Below are 17,016 nucleotides of genomic sequence, written 5' to 3'. Positions count from 1 at the left end.
TGATGTCTTGCCACAGTTGTCTTACATGAACACAATGCCAAAAAAGATGCAACACTGTTTCTGGGTGGTCATTACCAAAGGAGCAATTTGAGTTCATGTTTTCCTTAAACTTCTTCATATAGTGGTTGGCAGGATAATATTCATGAATAATTTTAAAGGAAACATCCTTAATTTTGTTAACAAGTAGGTATGTGTGTGGCAACATCCAAACAGATATGATCAATAAATCCATTCAAATAAGGCATAACAAGGTTCGTATCGCTCTGTTGTTGAATGGACCAAAAGAGAAACAAATCTTTCCTACTGATGAGTCAACAGAGTCAATAGAAGGTAGGCTCTGAGGGTCAGGTCTTTCCTAGTGATGAGTCAACAGGGTCAATAGAAGGTAGGCTCTGAGGGTCAGGTCTTTCCTACTGATGAGTCAACAGAGTCAATAGAAGGTAGGCTCTGAGGGTCAGGTCTTTCCTAGTGATGAGTCAACAGGGTCAATAGAAGGTAGGCTCTGAGGGTCAGGTTTTTCCTACTGATGAGTCAACAGAGTCAATAGAAGGTAGGCTCTGAGGGTCAGGTCTTTCCTACTGATGAGTCAACAAGAGTCAATAGAAGGTAGGCTCTGAGGGTCAGGTCTTTCCTACTGATGAGTCAACAAGAGTCAATAGAAGGTAGGCTCTGAGGGTCAGGTCTTGACACGTTCCTGAATAACAGAGAAACACCTGAGGGAATGGCGTCTAAAACAATGGCAACATCTTTAGGTGTTACAGGGACCTTGTAAAGTGATAAGAATTCCTTATAACTGAGTAAAATGCCCTCTGCATTTACCAGTTGGCTCACCAATAGGATATTATTTTGAAACCAATATTCTAAAAACTAAGAAGTATTTTTATACAATATATCCCGATTATTCCATATATAATATCTGTGTGGAGAAAAATTGTGTTTATAAATTAAGGACCATGACAAGAAAACCTGCCGATGAAAAGCAGAAAGTTTCACTGGAATTTTGTCAATATTATAATTGCAAAACAACATGAAGTTAAGGCCACCAAAAGTAGAAAAGACATGATGAGGAATAAAATTCCAGATAGAAGTGGGTCTTCTTAGGAATTGTTTTATCCAATTGATCTTAAAAGTATTATTTAAAGTAGTTAAGTCCAGAAAATTCAGTGTTCATTACAACAGTTTTCCTAATGTAATGGGTGCGGTTTCTCCACAGAAAGTTGAAAAGCATCTGGTCTATCTCCTTGCTTATTTTACTGTCAAGATATAAAGAGAGAGCGTCATATGTTAGTCTAGAGATACCTTCAGCCTTGGTTATTAGGACTCTACCTTTTAAAGATAAGTCCCTCTGTAGCCATTGATTTAGCTTCTTCTGGGTATTTTTAATAAGAGGGTTCAAATTGAGTAAGCCTCTAGACTTTTGATCCTATGTAATGGTTATGCCTAAATATGTATTTTATTGTCCATGTCAAATGATCTCAATCGTTACAATTAAAAAAATATAAAACAAGGTCTATTTTTTAAAAACATAGATCATTGTATTATTTATGATATTCTGAATGTCAGACTGCTATTTTACTTTTCTGATAACGATGCAAAAAAATCGAGACAATACTAATACTGTCCAGAGAAGTGTTTTTGTTTTCCTAGACATTTAAAAAATCAAACAAACATAATTCACATGTAGAAAGAACATTTATTTCAATAAACAGACTGAGCAAACTTGTACAAACATTCAGGAATCTATTCAGGAATCAAATTACAGAGATAAAGAATAAGGGCTTGTTTGGATTGAACCAATTTCAAAGATGGTTTATTTCACTTTACCTTGTTTAAGAAAACAATAAATGAGGTAGTTAAAAAAACCAATTATGATCAAGTTATACATACTGTACATTCACCTTTCCTGTCCTCCATTAGAAAACCAAACTGATAAACGTTAAAGTGCGTATGAATAGATCGTTATGTGATTTAGTACTGAAATGCACCCCAACCGGTAGGTTGACATGGGGGGAAAAATAATTCTGCCGTTTCAATATCTGATTTACAAAACACACAATGGTTAAAGTCAAAGTTGAATCTCTGTCTTATGAAATCATTACATGGGTAAATGTCATTAATTGTTTTGAGATCAAGTTCTTTAGCTTTAGGTGAAAAAGGAAACTGATCTAGTTCTTATTCTGACCATAGAACTAGTGAAGTCTTGTAAGATATTTCATTTTCAAAGGTGAAGGGAAACGCTCTGCAGTAAGATTTGTTCTTCAGACTAACATTTATAAGGATAGCTAATAACTCAGCAGCAAGAATGAACAGTAATGGTGAGCTGGGACATCCTTGACGAATTCCTCTCTTCACTCAAATCATTTAGATGTTCCATGTTGAAGAGATGCTGAACTATTAATACCATCATATAACATTCCAATCACCTTTGCACTGTTTTCACCTAAACCTACATATTCCAGTGTTTGTAACATACATGGGTGTTCAATCTTATCAAAAGCTTTATAAAAAATAAATGAAATAAAAAATAAAACCATCATCAATCATATGTCTGTAATCAAATAGGTCAGATTGAGTATCAGTAATAATGTCATGCCCTCTTCCAGTCTGTTATCTATGACGTGGGTAAACATCTTGTCATCTACATTAAGTCATCTACATTGAAGTCACAGGGAGCAGATTGTCTTTATATATCATCTTTACCAGGTTTAGGTATAAGGGTTGTAAACCCTTGTTTCATTGTTGGCATTATACCATAATTTGGTTGGGGGACCCCCCCCCCCCCCATATGGGCAAAACATTTTAGTGGCCCCCCCTCTTGACTGTGGAGAGAACATTTTTAGTTTTAAAGCTAATTTATTACAATTCTACACGTTTTGTCCAATGGGTGGAGAGAAAATGTAGAAATTTGATTTAAAAATGATCCAGTTTTACTTATTTTGCAATAGGGCAGAGAAAGTTTTTTGCAGTTTTAAAGCCAATTTCCTTCAATTCTACCAATTTTGCCATGGAGAGAAAGTTTTGCCGTTTTAAAGCTAATTTCCTGCAATTTTACACATTTTCCATGACTTATGCTATGATATCTGAGTGAGAGTATCTAACAAAGTGGGGGCCCCCTGGATATCAGGGCCCCTGGGCACGTGCCCTGTGTGCACGGTCCATAACTAGCTAGACTAACGAAAAATTGTCAGTGACTGTCAGTGACTGACGAAACAAGATCAAAACTGCTGATGCACAAACAGATTAAAGAAGGATTTCTTAAGTATTGAGGCAATTGAGACATGGATCGTGTATGTGTGCCATATCGAGGGTGAATGGGCAAGACAAAATATTTAAGTGCCGTTGTACCGGTACCAGGCATACCGGTTTGTGTCAAGAACTGCTACTCTGCTGGGTTTTTCACACGCAACAGTTTCCTGTGTGTATCAAGAATGGTCCACAACCCAAAGGACAACCAGCCAACATGACACAACTGTGGGAAGCACTGGACTCAACATGGGCCAGCAAAATTGTGGAACACTTTCAACACCAACAAATTGAGGCTGTTCTGAGGGCAAAAGGGGGGGTGTTCTTAATGTTTTGTACACTCAGTGTATATATTTTCTGCGGGGGGCCTATGTCGCTTATGCCTGTAGCCTGCCCTGCGTAAAATCTTTCACTCACAATAACCTTTTTTACTGCTGCTACTTTTATCTTCTGTGACTTCCTGCATCTGTGCAGTAGGCTACAGTTAATTATCGTAAAAATTAAACCACCTTGCTAAAACACAAACTGTCTGGGTCACTCAGTCCTGGCCTACTACTTACTGGTATCCTCTCATGATCCCTCACCCTTGGCCCATCACCCATGTCACGTTCTGCTCTGCTCAAACCCTGGCAACCTCAACCTGTCGCATAGCCTAGGCAGCCAATACCTGTCTCACTCGCACAGGACATTTCTGATACCCAGCAAAATGGTCTGCCACCACAATTGCAACAAACTACTTTCTCCTCAGAAATCACACACCTATTTGTCCCATGCCCTCTGGCACACTTCTCACATCTAGGAATCTCCCTCCTACACACTGCTGCAACATGAGTGGCCATAGCCATTGGCACCTGAAACACAATATGGGGTACGGAACAAACGTTCTCATGAGATAACTAACATCTCCTAGCATGACTTTATTAGGCAAACACTCAATCAAAATTCAAAAGAGTAGACATGGTCTCCCAGTCTCGTGCTCACCACAGGATCTGCTTCTCACCAAACGGCGTGTATCAGACACCAGGGATCCATCTCCCTACTCAAAGCCATGGAGGGATTCTTCAATCTTCACTGGTATTGTATTTGTAATCCATCTGAGCAAGCTTCACTTCTCTGACATTAACATTGGCTGTAGCATTTTGGTGTCAATAACAATTTTATTTAAATCGCTTCAGGGCGTTTTTCAGATGTATAGTAGTATATTTTCAAAACTGTAAGTACAAAACTCTAAACTGAGAACACTTGTAATGCCCCTTGTCTTATGTTCAGAATCTTTGATTGTGCATTCATTCGAGTTGAACACATATTTCACCCCTGAGTCATTCATGAAGAGTTGAACACATATTTCACCCCTGAGTCATTCATGAAGAGTTGAACACATATTTCACCCCTGAGTCATTCATGAAGAGTTGAACACATATTTCACCCCTGAGTCATTCATGAAGAGTTGTCTGTGAAATACCATGAGAGCATCATTTAGTATTTAGCTATAACTTGATACGCAGAATTGGTTTTTACAAACCCTATTTGCTGATTCTGATGGCAGATAATGAGGATGTTGTATGTCCGTCTTCCAGTTTCATTATGATGATAACGGACATACATAGAACCGTCAGATAAAGCAGGTGGTTAACGTATTGGAGTAGCATTGGAGTAGCACGGTGTGTCTATTCCATCGTTCAAGATCACCTTTTCTATGTGACTTGGCAGCTAATACAGTATCAGCTGTCTCTCTGCTTGGCAACATGAATCAGCTTATAGAGTATCAGCTGTGTCTCTGCTTGGCAACATGAATCAGCTTATAGGGTATCAGCTGTCTCTCTGCTTGGCAACATGAATCAGCTTATAGAGTATCAGCTGTCTCTCTGCTTGGCAACATGAATCAGCTTATACAGTATCAGCTGTCTCTCTGCTTGACAACATGAATCAGCTTATACAGTATCAGCTGTCTCTCTGCTTGGCAACATGAATTAACTTATAGTGTATCAGCTGTCTCTCTGCTTGGCAACATGAATCAGCTTATAGTGTATCAGCTGTCTCTCTGCTTGGCAACATGAATTAACTTATAGTGTATCAGCTGTCTCTCTGCTTGGCAACATGAATTAACTTATAGAGTATCAGCTGTCTCTCTGCTTGGCAACATGAATCAGCTTATAGTGTATCAGCTGTCTCTCTGCTTGGCAACATGAATCAGCTTATAGAGTATCAGCTGTCCCTCTGCTTGGCAACATGAATCAGCTTATACAGTATCAGCTGTCTCTCTGCTTGGCAACATGAATCAGCTTATAGAGTATCAGCTGTCCCTCTGCTTGGCAACATGAATCAGCTTATAGAGTATCAGCTGTCTCTCTGCTTGGCAACATGAATCAGCTTATAGAGTATCAGCTGTCTCTCTGCTTGGCAACATGAATCAGCTTATACAGTATCAGCTGTCTCTCTGCTTGGCAACATGAATCAGCTTATAGAGTATCAGCTGTCTCTCTGCTTGGCAACATGAATCAGCTTATAGAGTATCAGCTGTCTCTCTGCTTGGCAACATGAATCAGCTTATACAGTATCAGCTGTCTCTCTGCTTGGCAACATGAATCAGCTTATAGAGTATCAGCTGTCTCTCTGCTTGGCAACATGAATCAGCTTATACAGTATCAGCTGTCTCTCTGCTTGGCAACATGAATCAGCTTATAGAGTATCAGCTGTCTCTCTGCTTGGCAACATGAATCAGCTTATACAGTATCAGCTGTCCCTCTGCTTGGCAACATGAATCAGCTTATAGAGTATCAGCTGTCTCTCTGCTTGGCAACATGAATCAGCTTATAGAGTATCAGCTGTCTCTCTGCTTGGCAACATTAATCAGCTTATAGAGTATCAATGACATTCAGATCATGTGTGGAATATATATGATTTAGTTTGAAAACTTCTAACAGAAATTGATGTAAATTGATACATTTATGATGTAAAAATATTGAACGTTACGGTGTTCAGCAGTTATCAAACTATATACGTTACCTAGGCAGTCTCACCCATGAATATGCAGATGATATACTCAGCTGGCCCCTCCCAGGATGTTATGTTAAACGCTCTACAACAAGGCTTTCTATGTGTCCAACAAGCTTTCTCTGCCCTTAACCTTGTGATTACCTGCTTTGTGTGATGTATTGTTGTCTCTTTGTGTTGCCCTTTGTGTTGTTGTCTGTACCCAATAATGTTTGTAACATGTTTTGTGCTGCTACCATGTTGTGCTGCTACCATGTTGTGCTGCTACCATGTTGTTGTTATGTTGTGTTGCTACCATGCTGTGTTGTCATGTGTTGCTGCCTTGCTATGTTGTTGTCTTAGGTCTCTCTTTATGTAGTGTTGTGTTGTCTCTCTTGTTGTGATGTGTGTTTTGTCATATATTTAAATTGTATTTATTTTTTATTTTTAATCTCAGGCCCCCGTCCCCGCAGGAGGCCTTTTGGTATGTCGTCATTGTAAATAAGAACTTGTTAACTGACTTGACTAGTTAAATAAAGGTTAAATAAAATAAATACATAATCCTGGTTCAGTAGCGTATCCATTTGGGGCAGATTCTTTTCTCTGTATATATCAATGATGTTGCTCTTGCTGCGGGCGATTCCCTGATCCACCTCTACTCAGACGACACCATTCTATATACTTTCGGCCCGTCATTGGACACTGTGCTATCTAACCTCCAAACGAGCTTCAATGCCATACAGCACTCCTTCCGTGGCCTCCAACTGCTCTTAAACGCGAGTAAAACCAAATGCATGCTTTTCAACCGATCGCTGCCTGCACCCGCATGCCCGACTAGCATCACCACCCTGGATGGTTCCGACCTTGAATATGTGGACATCTATAAGTACCTAGGTGTCTGGCTAGACTGCAAACTCTCCTTCCAGACTCACATCAAACATCTCCAATCGAAAATCAAATCAAGAGTCGGCTTTCTATTCCGCAACAAAGCCTCCTTCACTCACGCCGCCAAGCTTACCCTAGTAAAACTGACTATCCTACCGATCCTCGATTTCGGCGATGTCATCTACAAAATGGCTTCCAACACTCTACTCAGCAAACTGGATGCAGTCTATCATAGTGCCATCCGTTTTGTCACCAAAGCACCTTATACCACCCACCACTGCGACTTGTATGCTCTAGTCGGCTGGCCCTCGCTACATATTCGTCGCCAGACCCACTGGCTCCAGGTCATCTACAAGTCCATGCTAGGTAAAGCTCCGCCTTATCTCAGTTCACTGGTCACGATGGCAACACCCATCCGTAGCACACGCTCCAGCAGGTGTATCTCACTGATCATCCCTAAAGCCAACACCTCATTTGGCCGCCTTTCGTTCCAGTACTCTGCTGCCTGTGACTGGAACGAACTGCAAAAATCGCTGAAGTTGGAGACTTTTATCTCCCTCACCAACTTCAAACATCAGCTATCCGAGCAGCTAACCGATCGCTGCAGCTGTACATAGTCTATTGGTAAATAGCCCACCCATTTTCACCTACCTCATTCCCATACTGTTTTTATACTGTTTATTTATTTATTTATTTACTTTTCTGCTCTTTTGCACACCAATATCTCTACCTGTACATGACCATCTGATCATTTATCACCCCAGTGTTAATCTGCAAAATTGTATTATTCGCCTACCTCCTCATGCCTTTTGCACACATTGTATATAGACTGCCCATTTTTTTTTTTTCTACTGTGTTATTGACTTGTTAATTGTTTATTCCATGTGTAACTCTGTGTTGTCTGTTCACACTGCTATGCTTTATCTTGGCCAGGTCGCAGTTGCAAATGAGAACTTGTTCTCAACTAGCCTACCTGGTTAAATAAAGGTGAAATAAAAATAAAATAAAAAAATCAATTAAGTGATAGTTAAATGTATTATTAACAAATGACAAGAAAATCATATCAAAAGTCAAATGAATATTGCATTTTGAAAAGTGCAATGTGTATTCAAATTGAAAGAGTGATTTGGTGCAGTGAACAAGTGATATTGTGAATTTGTTTGTTGTTACTCAGTCAATTGAAAATGTGCTTAGAGTTTTGAAATGTGAGCCATTTTGATAATCTATTTAGATTTTTGCCCTTAGAGTTCTTAAAATGTACAACGTGCTTGAGAAAATGTCTTTCCCACTTGAAAATCACAAAAGTGATTCACTTTTTTTCCCCCTTGAGGATGTCAGTTCCATCAAAGATGTGGTTCCATTGCATTATTCCATTTCAGCCAGTAGAGGTCGCCCTGAGGCTGATGGAAATTATACTGAAGTATCAAAGGTGGGGGAGTTTTTTCAACTGGGAGAGAAAATACACAATTTAGATAGAATAACCATTTGTGTATTTGACTGACAGAATCAATACTAAGATTACCCAATTCAAAACATTTGATCAACATTTAGCAGATTTATTGTTCATGTCAAATTATCTCCATAATGTTTCTATAAAACAAGGTCTATTTAAAAAAATAATTAAAACATAGATCATTGTATTATTTATGGTATTCTGAATGTCAGACTGCGATTTGACTTAGTTTCCTGTAAGCAAAATCAAGACAATACTGTCCAGAGAAGTGTTTTAGTCGTTGTGCAGAAGAGCCATGGTGGTGTGTACAGTAGTTCCCCTTTAACAGTGCTCCTGTAGAAGTAAAAGCAGAAGTGAGCCATGCAGTGTGTGTGTGGTGCATGAGGTCTGCTTGACTATTGTGAAGAGGAGTGACTGACGCTGTAACCTCAAAGAAAGAAGCACGGCTCTTCTTTACAGCCTAGGGAGACGTATGATGATGTGTCATGTGTGGTTTTAGCAGGTGCCGTTTAATGTCAAAATCAAATAACATTTTATTGGTCACGTACACATATTAGCAGATGTTATTGCAGGTGCAGCAGGATGTTTGTGTTTCTAGCTCCAACAGTGCAGTAATACCTAGCTAAATGTGTTTGTTTCTAGCTCCAACAGTGCAGTAATACCTAGCTAAATGTTTGTGTTTCTAGCTCCAACAGTGCAGTAATACCTAGCTAAATGTGTGTGTTCCTAGCTCCAACAGTGCAGTAATATCTAGCTAAATGTTTGTGTTTCTAGCTCCAACAGTGCTGTAATATCTAAATAAACGTTTGTTTCTAGCTCCAACAGTGCAGTAATACCTAGCTAAATGTTTGTGTTTCTAGCTCCAACAGTGCAGTAATATCTAGCTAAATGTTTGTGTTTCTAGCTCCAACAGTGCAGTAATATCTAGCTAAATGTTTGTGTTTCTAGCTCCAACAGTGCAGTAATACCTAGCTAAATGTTTGTGTTTCTAGCTCCAACAGTCCAATAATACCTAACTAAATGCTGGTGTTTCTAGCTCCAACAGTGCAGTAATACCTAGCTAAATGTGTGTGTTTCTAGCTCCAACAGTGCAGTAATACCTAGCTAAATGTTTGTGTTTCTAGCTCCAACAGTGCAGTAATACCTAGCTAAATGTTTGTGTTTCTAGCTCCAACAGTGCAGTAATACCTAGCTAAATGTTTGTGTTTCTAGCTCCAACAGTGCAGTAATATCTAGCTAAATGTTTGTGTTTCTAGCTCCAACAGTGCAGTAATACCTAGCTAAATGTTTGTGTTTCTAGCTCCAACAGTGCAGTAATACCTAATTAAATGCTGGTGTTTCTAGCTCCATCAGTGCAGTAATACCTAATTAAATGCTGGTGTTTCTAGCTCCAACAGTGCAGTAATACCTAGCTAAATGTGTGTGTTTCTAGCTCCAACAGTGCAGTAATACCTAGCTAAATGTTTGTGTTTCTAGCTCCAACAGTGCAGTAATACCTAGCTAAATGTTTGTGTTTCTAGCTCCAACAGTGCAGTAATACCTAGCTAAATGTTTGTGTTTCTAGCTCCAACAGTGCAGTAATACCTAGCTAAATGTGTGTGTTTCTAGCTCCAACAGTGCAGTAATACCTAGCTAAATGTTTGTGTTTCTAGCTCCAACAGTGCAGTAATATCTAGCTAAATGTTTGTGTTTCTAGCTCCAACAGTGCAGTAATACCTAGCTAAATGTTTGTGTTTCTAGCTCCAACAGTGCAGTAATACCTAGCTAAATGTTTGTGTTTCTAGCTCCAACAGTGCAGTAATACCTAATTAAATGCTGGTGTTTCTAGCTCCATCAGTGCAGTAATACCTAATTAAATGCTGGTGTTTCTAGCTCCAACAGTGCAGTAATACCTAATTAAATGCTGGTGTTTCTAGCTCCAACAGTGCAGTAATACCTAATTAAATGCTGGTGTTTCTAGCTCCAACAGTGCAGTAATACCTAATTAAATGCTGGTGTTTCTAGCTCCAACAGTGCAGTAATACCTAATTAAATGCTGGTGTTTCTAGCTCCAACAGTGCAGTAATACCTAATTAAATGCTGGTGTTTCTAGCTCCAACAGTGCAGTAATACCTAGCTAAATGTTTGTGTTTCTAGCTCCAACAGTGCAGTAATACCTAATTAAATGCTGGTGTTTCTAGCTCCAACAGTCCAATAATACCGAACTAAATGTGTGTGTTTCTAGCTCCAACAGTGCAGTAATACCTAGCTAAATGTTTGTGTTTCTAGCTCCAACAGTGCAGTAATACCTAACTAAATGCTTGTTTCTAGCTCCAACAGTCCAATAATACCGAACTAAATGTGTGTGTTTCTAGCTCCAACAGTCCAATAATACCGAACAATACAAAACAATACACAAAAATCCCCAAAATAAAAAGAAAGGAATTAAGACATATCAGAAAGAACTTCAGAGCTGTAAGGATTTAGCTTTGGTTAAAGGAAAGTACAAACGCATACCAGTAGTAGTCATTGGTCCTGCTCTAGTCTATATATTCATACTAGTAGTAGTCATTAGTCCTGCTCTAGTCTATATATTCATACTAGTAGTAGTCATTAGTCCTGCTCTAGTCTATATATTCATACTAGTAGTAGTCATTAGTACTGCTCTAGTCTATATATTCATACTAGTAGTAGTCATTAGTCCTGCTCTAGTCTATATATTCATACTAGTAGTAGTCATTAGTCCTGCTCTAGTCTATATATTCATACTAGTAGTAGTCATTAGTACTGCTCTAGTCTATATATTCATACTAGTAGTAGTCATTAGTCCTGCTCTAGTCTATATATTCATACTAGTAGTCATTAGTCTGCTCTAGTCTATATATTCATACTAGTAGTAGTCATTAGTCTGCTCTAGTCTATATATTCATACTAGTAGTCATTAGTCTGCTCTAGTCTATATATTCATACCAGTAGTAGTCATTAGTCCTGCTCTAGTCTATATATTCATACTAGTAGTAGTCATTAGTCCTGCTCTAGTCTATATATTCATACCAGTAGTAGTCATTAGTCCTGCTCTAGTCTATATATTCATACTAGTAGTAGTCATTAGTCCTGCTCTAGTCTATATATTCATACCAGTAGTAGTCATTAGTCCTGCTCTAGTCTATATATTCATACCAGTAGTAGTCATTAGTCCTGCTCTAGTCTATATATTCATACTAGTAGTAGTCATTAGTCCTGCTCTAGTCTATATATTCATACTAGTAGTAGTCATTAGTACTGCTCTAGTCTATATATTCATACTAGTAGTAGTCATTAGTCCTGCTCTAGTCTATATATTCATACCAGTAGTAGTCATTAGTCCTGCTCTAGTCTATATATTCATACTAGTAGTAGTCATTAGTCTGCTCTAGTCTAAACATTCTGGTTGATGTGAAACAACGTCATCATCTCATTGGCTGTTGCTGATTGCTGTTCTCAAAACGTGTCGTTACACATCTCACACCACAAGAGCATTAAAGATTTTGTACCGATAAAATCAAACACCCGAGGAACTTGAAGCTTTCCACCTTCTCCACCATCGATGTGGATGGGGGCGTGTTTTCTCTGCTGTCTCCTGAAGTCCACGATCAGTTCCTTCATTGTGTTGACGTTGAGGGAGAGGTTATTTTCCTGTCACCACTCCGCCGGTGCCCTCACCTCCTCCCTGTAGGCCGTCTCGTCGTTGTTGGTAATCAGGCCTACTACTGCTGTCTCGTCTGCAAACTTGATGATTGAGTTGGAGGCGTGCGAAGCCACGCAGTCATGGGTGAACAGGGAGTACAGGAGGGGCTGAGCACACACCCTTGTGGGGCCCCTGTGTTGAGGGTCAGCATAATGTAAGTGTTGTTGTCTACCTTCACCACCTGGGGTCGGACCCAGTTGCACAGGGCGGGGTGTGCAGAAAGAGACATTTTTTGGGGTTGTTGAGTATTTGATAAAAGGTGTGAATCTTGAAAGTGATTTCTGATGTCACTGTTTATGTATATGTGTGTGAAAGGGACGGGGAGGGCGAGAGAGAGAGAGAGAGAGAGGTTAGATAGGTAGGTGTGTGTGTGTTGGTGATGTGTTCTGGGTGATGTCCCTGGGTTTAACAGGACTGTATCCTCTATGGTGCAGACTGTAGCTGCTGGCCATGCATTTCGGTCTTGTTGGGATCCCAAATGTAAGGCAGGATTCTAGACTGTGATGTCACTGTGTGGGGGTGTATGAGAATACTGGTGGTGGTCGTGGTGTTCGGGGTTTGGTTCGAAATGTGACCTTTGGGCTCTGTTGGCTTGTCACCACCCCTTTCCACCTCCTCCTCTCCACTTCCTCTTCTCCCCCTCCTCCTCTCACCCACAGCCAAGAGGTATAGCTGCACATTCACATTCTGCAAAGTGGTTCAAAGTCCCTTGCTACCGGGCAAAACAAGAGGACCACAATGGAAATAGAAAAGAAAAACTGTTATCCTTGATCATTTAAAATACGTTGCATCTACATGTGTGGTGGAATTGTGTTTTTAAATAATCAAATAAATAAAATAAAATTTAACGAGTTTTGTTCACACAGTTTCAGCAGGTGAAGACAAAGCCTAACATTACTGCTACACCAAACAATGGGGATCCTAACATTACTGCTACACCAAAAAATGGGGATTCTAATATTACTGCTACACCAAACAATGGGGATTCTAATATTACTGCTACACCAAACAATGGGGATCCTAATATTACTGCTACACCAAACAATGGGGATCCTAATATTACTGCTACACCAAACAATGGGATCCTAATATTACTGCTACACCAAACAATGGGGATCCTAATATTACTGCTACACCAAACAATGGGGATTCTAATATTACTGCTACACCAAACAATGGGGATTCTAACATTACTGCTACACCAAACAATGGGATCCTAATATTACTGCTACACCAAACAATGGGGATCCTAACATTACTGCTACACCAAACAATGGGATCCTAATATTACTGTTACACCAAACAATGGGGATCCTAACATTACTGTTACACCAAACAATGGGGATCCTAACATTACTGTTACACCAAACAATGGGATCCTAATATTACTGCTATACCAAACAATGGGGATTCTAATATTACTGCTACACCAAACAATGGGGATTCTAACATTACTGCTACACCAAACAATGGGGATTCTAACATTACTGCTACACCAAACAATGGGGATCCTAATATTACTGCTACACCAAACAATGGGGACAAGCAGGAAATATAATCTTAGTGTTTCAAGCGTGAGCGGCACCTGAGAAGCCAGAGAAAGTTTAGACATTCACCTTCTATTCACAATCTCTGTCCTCGTGTGGCCATCTCTGTCCCCGTGTGGCCATCTCTGTCCCCGTGTGGCCATCTCTGTCCCCGTGTGGCCATCTCTGTCCTCGTGTGGCCATCTCTGTCCCCGTGTGGCCATCTCTGTCCCCGTGTGACCATCTCTGTCCCGTGTTACCATCTCTGTCCCCGTGTGGCCATCTCTGTCCCCGTGTGACCATCTCTGTCCCCGTGTGGCCATCTCTGTCCCCGTGTGGCCATCTCTGTCCCCGTGTGACCATCTCTGTCTCCGTGTGGCCATCTCTGTCCCCGTGTGACCATCTCTGTCTCCGTGTGGCCATCTCTGTCCCCGTGTGGCCATCTCTGTCCCCGTGTGGCCATCTCTGTCCCCGTGTGACCATCTCTGTCTCCGTGTGGCCATCTCTGTCCCCGTGTGACCATCTCTGTCCCCGTGTGGCCATCTCTGTCCCCGTGTGACCATCTCTGTCCCCGTGTGACCATCTCTGTCCCCGTGTGACCATCTCTGTCCCCGTGTGGCCATCTCTGTCCCCGTGTGGCCATCTCTGTCCCCGTGTGGCCATCTCTGTCCCCCATCTCTGTGTGACCATCTCTGTCCCCGTGTGGCCATCTCTATCTCCGTGTGGCCATCTCTGTCCCCTCTGTCCCGTGTGACCATCTCTGTCCCCGTGTGGCCATCTCTGTGTCCGTGTGGCCATCTCTGTCCCCGTGTGACCATCTCTGTCCCCGTGTGACCATCTCTGTCCCCCCCGTGTGGCCATCTCTGTCCCCGTGTGGCCATCTCTGTCCCCGTGTGACCATCTCTGTCCCCGTGTGGCCATCTCTGTCCCCGTGTGGCCATCTCTGTCCCCGTGTGACCATCTCTGTCCCCGTGTGGCCATCTCTGTCTCCGTGTGGCCATCTCTGTCCCCGTGTGGCCATCTCTTTCCCCGTGTGGCCATCTCTGTCCCCGTGTGACCATCTCTGTCCCCGTGTGACCATCTCTGTCCCCGTGTGACCATCTCTGTCCCCGTGTGGCCATCTCTGTCCCCGTGTGACCATCTCTGTCCCCGTGTGGCCATCTCTGTCCCCGTGTGGCCATCTCTGTCCCCGTGTGGCCATCTCTGTCCCCGTGTGGCCATCTCTGATCTGCACTAACAATGACAAAGGCCTAGATTCAATATGGAGTGCGGAGGATCTGCACTAACACGTAATTTAAATGTAATGGCAATGTTCCCACATCCAGGAGATATTTCTCAGTTTTCAAACGTTGTACTGGACTCAGTTCCTATACAGTTCCTGCCCAGAGAAATGATTGTGTTCCTGTGACATTGCGTCACTTATTTGCCGGGCAGCCCATCTGAGAGGCTTGAGGCTTCTATGGGTACTTTCCATCTCAGTCCCTCAACATGTGCGAGTTAGAGAGTGTGGTTTTGTGTGTGTGTGTGTGTGTGAGTGAGAGAGAGAGAGAGCTATGTGTGTTTGTTTGTGTGTGTGAGTGAGAGAGAGAGAGAGCTATGTGTGTTTGTTTGTGTGTGTGTGTGTGTGTGTGTGTGTGTGTGTGTGTGTGTGTGTGTGTGTGTGTGTGTGTGTGTGTGAGCACGCGTATGTGTGTGACTCAAGGCGTGTTGTTGACATGGACCTGAATGCCTGCCCATCAGAAGAGGAAGTGAAATGTTTGACTGCATTGCAAATCACATAATAACTCTCAATGGAAAATCACACCAAGGGCCAGTTCTCTGACTAATTATTATTCTGATTGTCTGGGTGTGTTAATCAAACAGAATTTTCATTATGAATTAAATAGATTTAAAAATATATATATTTTTAGTTTATCCATGTTTTCTAATAAAATGCATTTTTATGATGTTATAACTAATGTACCAGCTAATGTACCGTTAAAGTTATATCAGGTCAGACCGATAAACAATGGGAGAAAAGTTTCTGGTAAACTACATACATTAAACTACATACTACAATAACTGTTCCCTTGCCACTGTCTCCAGTCCTGGCCTCACAAGCATCTAGAAGATCATAACGGTTATAAGCCGTGTCCCAAATGGCACCCTATTCCTTATATAGTGCACTAGATTTGACCAGGGCCTGATGCTCCTATGATCCCTATGCTAAAGGGCTTTGGTCTAAAGTAGTGCACTATATAGGGAATAGGGCCCTGGTCTAAAGTAGTGCACTATACAGGGAATAGGGCCCTGGTCTAAAGTAGTGCACTATAACAGGGAATAGGGTTCCATTGGGAACGCACACACTGTACCTGGTGCCACATGAATGGGATTTCCCCCCATGCTCTGAAAGATAATTGTTACGTGAGCTATACTTAAAATGTACTGCAAGAAGACTGGGAAGGGCAGGAACACACACATTAGGGGAGGAAGGTATAATAATCACTTTCCATTTCAGATGAACTCTTTTCATCTGGTCATATTTTCCAGGCAGTGCTCGTTGAAAATAAATCTATATTATTGTTGATATTCGAATATTTTGGCTTGTTTTCAAGTCATAAGTACTTCAAAAATGTTTCATGCAAATCATAACTTTTCTGGATTTTTATTTATTTTTTAATTATTTTACCTTTATTTAACTAGGCAAGTCAGTTAAGAACAAATTCTTATTTTCAATGACGGCCTAGGAACAGTGGGTTAACTGCCTGTTCAGGGGCAGAACAACAGATTTGTACCTTGTCAGCTCAGGGGTTTGAACTTGCAACCTTCCGGTTACTAGTCCAACGCTCTAACCACTAGGCCACCCTGATAAAGTGCTTTCCATATGCACTGGTTTAGTGGAGGAAAACACCTCCAAATCCACCTGAAAATGGGACTGATTGTCTAGAGACTATTGTGTTGGAGAGACACTAGAGCTCGAATCATACAAGTCTTTGCCCTGCTTCTGTTATAATGTTCAGTCAGGAGAGATGCTACTACTTACACTACTTTTGGGGGGGGGGGGGGGGGGGGGAGACAGGAAGAGGGAGGAGAGAAAGCAGAGAAGGAGGAGTGTTACTGGAAATAGGTGGCGGAGCAGGTCAGTCAGGTATATCACATCCCCTCTGGCTGTGTTCCAGGAAATGGGGAAGACACTCACTCACTCTCACACACACACACACACACACACAAGAAAGCGTGCGCACATGCAT

The 17,016-nt window shown here is 41.3% G+C and overlaps 1 long non-coding RNA gene across 1 annotated transcript; it reads right to left on the bottom strand.

The window, feature by feature from the left end:
* Positions 1-9,044: 9,044 nt before the first annotated feature.
* On the bottom strand, positions 9,045-13,505 carry LOC135573650 (uncharacterized). The gene is made up of 2 exons (XR_010464807.1): positions 10,799-13,505; positions 9,045-10,710 (listed from the first exon to the last, which is right to left on the bottom strand). It is a non-coding gene; the product is annotated as an uncharacterized LOC135573650 (long non-coding RNA).
* Between the last annotated feature and the right edge of the window lie 3,511 nt (positions 13,506-17,016).

This window comes from Oncorhynchus nerka, linkage group LG10, assembly GCF_034236695.1.
Source record: "Oncorhynchus nerka isolate Pitt River linkage group LG10, Oner_Uvic_2.0, whole genome shotgun sequence".
NCBI classification, from domain to species: Eukaryota; Metazoa; Chordata; class Actinopteri; order Salmoniformes; family Salmonidae; genus Oncorhynchus; species Oncorhynchus nerka.
This window is presented reverse-complemented; position numbering and strand designations above follow the sequence as displayed.